This window comes from Corvus brachyrhynchos, unplaced genomic scaffold (genome assembly GCF_000691975.1).
Source record: "Corvus brachyrhynchos isolate BGI_N302 unplaced genomic scaffold, ASM69197v1 scaffold148, whole genome shotgun sequence".
In the NCBI taxonomy this organism is placed as follows: Eukaryota; Metazoa; Chordata; class Aves; order Passeriformes; family Corvidae; genus Corvus; species Corvus brachyrhynchos.
In genome coordinates, this window is record NW_008239785.1 from 2,041,622 (window position 1) to 2,047,880 (window position 6,259).

The following is a 6,259-nucleotide window of genomic DNA, read 5'->3' on the forward strand; positions in this document are numbered from 1 at the left end:
AGTCAGCATTTGCCAGCAATTCCAGTCCTTCAGGTGCAGGTGTGATGTTTAGCACAAGGCAACTGCTGACAAAGTCTGACTCTGGCACGATCACATTTGCTGGGCTTGAAACACCAAACAGTTCCGAGGCCGTGGGCTTGCTCAGGCCGGTGCAGTTCACATCCCTAAACGGCTTTTCTTTGAGATTGTGGGTTCAGATGTTGCTGAAAGTTGCAGTGCCAATTTTAAAGGACTGAGGGGGGGACATATTGTTGTTTTATGCTTTTTAAAAATGCAATGTGTTGCTTAAGTCTGTGTAGATGCATTTGTGTTATGCCAGGTAAAGCTCTTGTCCCCAAGGGATCTGTTGGAGCTGCTGGCCTGTTTTATTAGCAGGAGCTTGTGCTAGTGGTGTCAGTGGTGTCTCTGTGTGGCTGAAGGTGCTGCCAGGAAATCTGAACTTCCCATGGGCTGCTTCCATGGGTGCTCTTCTGAGCCCTAGGAGGTGGATACAGAACTCACTTCAGCCGTTCTCTGGGAGAGGAGACTTGACAACAGAATTGCTGTGCATGTCGTAAACACACAGCAATGCCCAGGCACTGCTGAAACAGCAAATTAAAAAGAGGTTGAAGCCTCAACTGTGACTTTCTTAAACATGTTGGGTTTGGTGGAACCTGGAGCGTTGCTTTTCTGGATTCTCTGATCCATTTTTAACCTTGTCTCTTCCCTATTTAAACACTCCTAGGCCATATCCTTTTGTACAAAGGAATCCTAAATATGTTTGTCAGGATCTCTGTTTTTGACTTTTCTGTGCCAGTCAGTTTGTGTAGGAGCAGTGTGGTGGTGGGGAAACGGAGAGGGAAGGTTTACTGATACATTCTTTAGCTGTCCAGACTTCTGAATTTCCTGTGATAGATAGCCAAGCATAAGCAAGCACACTTGCTCTGTAGCCACTGCAAATTCTTCCACAAGATTACTTAAAAAAAGCCTCTAACTTCTCCAGCTCCTGGCATTTCTGGCCAAGGCTGAACAGCCTGGGAGCCTGCACAGTCTGTGTGTGTGTCCTCTCAGAGCAGGCTGCAGCTGCTGCCTTTTGGAAGAATGGAGAGGCAAAGGCTCACAAGACGCAGCTCTGTCAGGGTGAGGGGAGTCCGTGGACAGCTGTCCCTGCCCTCTCTGGTGGCTGGGCAGCACCTCAGTGAGATGCAGCTGCATTTGGCACAGTCTTAAAATCTAATGTGAAAGCCTGATTGCTGTGCTGGGAAAGCCACACCTCTGCCTTTAGAAGCACAGTGGGAAGATTCAGTGTGCAGAGCATTCTTCCATGCCTGTGAACTCTTCCATGGTGTGAAATAAAGCAATTCCAGGTGAAGCCTGTGTTGGTGTGACACCCCTCACAGAAAAGCAGCTTGTTTACAATGGACTGCAGACAGCATGATAGCAGCAACCCTCTCCTGACTGCTCCACAGGGCACTTCCTGCTGTGAAACAGTGTTCAGGCTGCCTGGGAATCAGGACTCTGGGATCTCCAGTTCTTCCACTTAGGGCTTTTGCCTCAGCCACTTTGGTGAGTCTTTGTTTGAGCAGTGAGGAAAATCCCTACCTCGCAGGGCTGTTGTGAGGCTGAACTCTAACTGCTGTGTAAGATGCTTTGAAGCCATCCACCCACAAAAAGTGTTCCATTCATCCTGAGCAACCTGAGACTTCCGAGCCTGGTGGGAGCTTTTTGTAGCAGAAAACATTGGGGATGTTGTCCAACACTCTTGGCCACGTGGTGTTCTGTGGTGGCCCTTCCAGAACTGCTGTGTGGTACATAAATTGTAGCAGAACAAGACTTTCTGTTTTCACCAGGGTTGAACTGTTGCTGTTCCATGGCCTGCTCTAAATAGGAGGTCCTGCTAGAGCAGGATCTGTTTCTAAAAAGGTCTAGATGCAATTCTCTCATCAGGGAGTCAGCTTCACTGGTCTTACAGGAATGGGGGGAGCTGGTGCTTCCCAGGCCCTCATTCCAGGCTGGGTGAGTGAGGAACAGTTAAAAACTGTGCTCCCTTTGTGCCTAGCTCCGTGCTTGTGGGAAGCTGGCTGGGGAGAGTGGGCTCTGTGCTCTCATTTCTCCAGGCTTGTGCTTCATGTCTCTTGTTCCAACCCCACTGCTTTTGTACTCTGGAGGCCCTGGGTGCAGCAGGTCCAGCACCCCGTGGGCCCCTCATTTCCTTGAGCCCCAGAGCAGCAGCACAGCTTTGCCTCAGCCCCCTGGGGCTTTGGGGGCTGCCCTGTGTCCCCAGGGATGGGCAGAGAGCCTCGGGCTGGGTGTCACTGTCACAATCCTGCCTGCTCTGGGAAAGGTGATGGGATTTGGGAGCTCTGGCTGTGCTTTAGAGCCTGGTAATGGACACAGGCTGTGAGAGTTCAGGAGGAAATGACCCAGCACTCTGTCAGAACCGCAGATGTGGACAAGAGGCACCAGTCCTAGCACCTGTTCCCTGCACAAGTGGTGTGGGAGCAGGTGACACCGAGGAGCCTCTGGCAGACCTTCCCTTCCCAGCTCATGTGCGCTGGCTCCAATTTGTCTCCTCAGTTACATCAAACCTCTCCAAATGCTTCAAGGAAAGACCACAACCTCTTTCATGGTTAACCTCTGCTCTCCTCCCTGAGTCCCCAGCCATGGTGGGCTGGGAAATGAGACTGTTGGCTGAATCCAATCTGAAATGCCTGTGTGGGCACATTGTAACGGGAGCTTTTTGGCATCCTCCTTGCAAAGGCGGGGAAGGAAAATGCTACCCGTTCATGTGACAGTCCCACTGTCAGCTCCAAGCCCTGCCACTGCCCTTAGCTGCTTTTATCACCCATCCAGCAGAGCTGGGATACTTGTCTTGTTCGGATGATTGTGGTTTTGCTTTTTATTTTAAATAAAATCAATTATTTTGCATTATCCTGTCACTTTCTTTCATATTGTGATCTGAAAAAACCTTACAGGTGTGCACTTCTGTTTCCCAAAGTGCTAAATGTGTCAGGTGACAACTCTGGGGGTGCTTGGGGGTTTGCACATCTGAAGCTGCTGGGGTTGCACTGACTTTGGGAGGTGAGTTTTGTTGGTAGGTTTGTTACCAGACTGCCCCACCTGCTCTTTGTCCCCGCCCTGGCCTCCCCAGTCTGTGTCACAAGAGGTTTCTGTGTTGTGTTTCTGGTGCCATCTCACCCCGGTGAGAGGGGGTTTCATCTTCCAGGTGTCGTGTGCTGCTTTGGGAGGGCCACCATGGTGATCAGAGGGATGGAGCACTTCTCCCATGAGGAAAGGCTGAGAGCAATGGGATTGTTCAGTCTGGAGAAGAGAAGCTTCCAGGATGATCTAATTGTAGCCTTCTGCTACCTGCAGAACCTACAAGAAAGATGGAGAGAGACAAGGGCCTGGATGACAGAACAAGGGAGAATGGCTTCAAACTGACAGGAAGTAGGTTTAGCTTGGATATTAGGATGAAATTCTTCTCTGTGAGGGTGGGGAGGCCCTGGCATGGGTTGCCCAGAGAAACTGTGGCTGCCCCACTCCTGGCAGTGTCCAAGGCCAGGTTGCACAGGGCTTGGAGCAACCTGGGACAGTGGAAGGCGTCCCTGCCCATGGCAGGGGTGGAACAAGATGAGCTTTAAGATCCCATCCAATGCAACCCATTCTGTGATTCCATGATTCTAAATAGGCCCCACAGTGCAGAGGGGTTCTGTAGAAGGGCTGCAGTCCAAGCAGAGGGGTTTGGGGCAGAGCTGCCTCAAGGAGCTTGGCTGTGAGCAAGGACTGGGAAAGTGGAAAAACATATATTTTGTCAGTGAGCTTTGTTGAAACCTGTAACTGTAGGTAAATAAGCTGGAACAGAGTGTGGGACAGCAGCCCCGAGGCTTTTGAAATATTTATAGCAATATATTGTAAAATGAAACACCTCAAAGAGTAAATGGCTTTGTGGCAGCAGACAGGCAGCTCACTCATTTCCACATAAACCTCTGTCCTCCCCTTCCCAGGCACTGCTGGAAACATCCTTCTTATTTAGTGTCACCTATAAAGCATTTTCTTTTTCTCCTTTCCAGTTGCCCTTCAGCAGCTCTCCCCATGCCCAGCTCACCTCCCCTGCTCCTTGCACAATTAACAAATGAGCCCCTCCTCTCCTTGTGGATGATCCGGGTGTGTCCGTGCTTGGCATTTAACAAGCCCCAATTCCAGAAAATGCTGTGAGCTAATGGTGGCTGAAAACTGTGTACAGCCACTGTAGAAATGCTTTTATAACTGATCTCTCTTGCTTTTCAGCCTGGACAGGCAATTTGGCGTGCTTCAAGATAACCTCACTGTTCTTCCTCATTTGTAGGTACTGCTGGTACCTCCTGCAGTCCCTCTGTGGCCTTTGCAATCAGGACTTGATTTATTTTTGTTCCTCTTGATTTATCTACACATCTTTCTCTTCATGACACTTGCAAAGGAGGACGACACACTGACATTTAATTACTGCTGGGGATCCCACAGGTTGGATGGCCTGCGCTGCACCTTTGCCAGTGTTCCTGCTCCTTTCCTCCAGTCTGCTGCAAAAGCAAATTAACCCCTGCTTTTTCTTTTGTGGCAGTTGGAAAACAAGTCATGGAGCAGGGCTGTGTCCCTCCTGCAGTGCCAGGCATGGCACTGAGCAGCTGCATGTTTAAGACTGGTTTGGGGTTGAATGAACAGGCTTGCAGCACATTTTTTCCTTCAAGGTGCATGAAGACTCCTCTGTGGGGCTGCACCTCCTCTGGTTCTGGAGAAGTGTGGATCGAGGCAGGTAGAGCTGGTTGGGAATGTGTTCAGAGGGAAATAATCATTGCCTGTCCCTTCTGGTCACACACACCTGTGTGTGATGCTGGTGACCGTGTGTGTCCTGTCCTTCAGCAGAGGGGCCTGGAACTGGGGGCTGCCACCGGAACAAATCCATGCAGCCTGCCCGGAGCAGGAGGAGGGGCAGGGCAGCTGGAGCAGCAGCAGCCATGTGCTGCTGTGTCCCAGCTGTGCTGACAGGGAAAGGCGGACCGGGGCTGCAGGAGAATTCTGGAATTGCTTTTCTGCTGCAGCACTGCCTTGTTTAGACCCAAGGCTGTGTCATTTCTCAGCTGTTCCACTGCAGCTGGGGCTGGGATGGCTGCCAGTACCCAGGAGCTTTTGGAATATCAGCTTGTATCAGTGTACTGTCAAGGGCAAGGCCAGTTGTACCAGTTTAAGACTTTGAAGACCTTCAACAATCACTGAGAGCCTGCCCTGGCTCAGGGATTAGATTGTAAAATGAACTGAGATGTTGGAAGAGCTGTATGGGCGAGAGCAGAGGTCTCACAAGCAGAGGGGGTAGTGACAGGAGCTTAGGGAGAAGGTCTAGAAACAAACACTCCCGGGAGAGCTCTTGGGCTGGACCATTCCTTTCGGTGGAAGCAAGGTACAGCCATCTCCACCCCTGGGCTGAGCTCTGCCACTCATGGATTGAACCCAAAGCTCCCCGAGCCAGCGCACAGCCAGGTGTGAGAAGGCAAATGAGAAGCCAGCCAGGTAGGGGAGTGACCTCCAAGCCTGAAGAACAGCGAGTACAGGGGCATTTCTTGGGATAGCTTCTCATTTCTGGCATCAAGATGGAGAGGGCTGTGTTCTTGGCAAGGAAAAAGTGATATCCTTGACTGGGAGTGTGACTGGGGCTTGCAGCAATAATCTGAGTTTGGACCAGTTATAAGACTGGTCTGTGCTCAAACTTTATGTGAGGGAAAATGGGTTCTGGGAGGATCTGGGAACATAAAATCCTGTCTTTTGCCCTTGGAAAGCAGCATGTATCTGCTCACCTCACTGCACAGTCTTGTGGAGCCACGCTTGGGTTATGGCTGGGATGCAGAGGCCGGTGTTGGAGCTCAGTGACCCTCCTTGCTTTGGGTGGGAGGGAAGCAGAGGACCTCGGAACAGCACCTGCCTGTAGCCAGAGACTGAACATGCGGTGTGTTAGACCAGATCTTTTTTGTGCCTCCAGAAGGCTCTCCCGACTGTCCCACACCCCGTTCCTGCATCCTGGGAGCGCTGCCACCCGCAGTGGCGCGGGCAGCAGGAGCCAGCCCGGCTCTGTCCCTCCCGCAGGAAGATTTGCAGCGCAGCATTTTCCGTGCCGGGGCTGCTTCCCGGAGCAGTTGTCACCGCGGCTCTCCTGAATCCCCCTTTGTTGGCAAAGCTCTTCAGCTGCTGCCGCCCTTGGCTCCCCCGCTGCAGCCCGGAGCTGGCGGCCGTGTGAAAGCGGCTTCTGTGC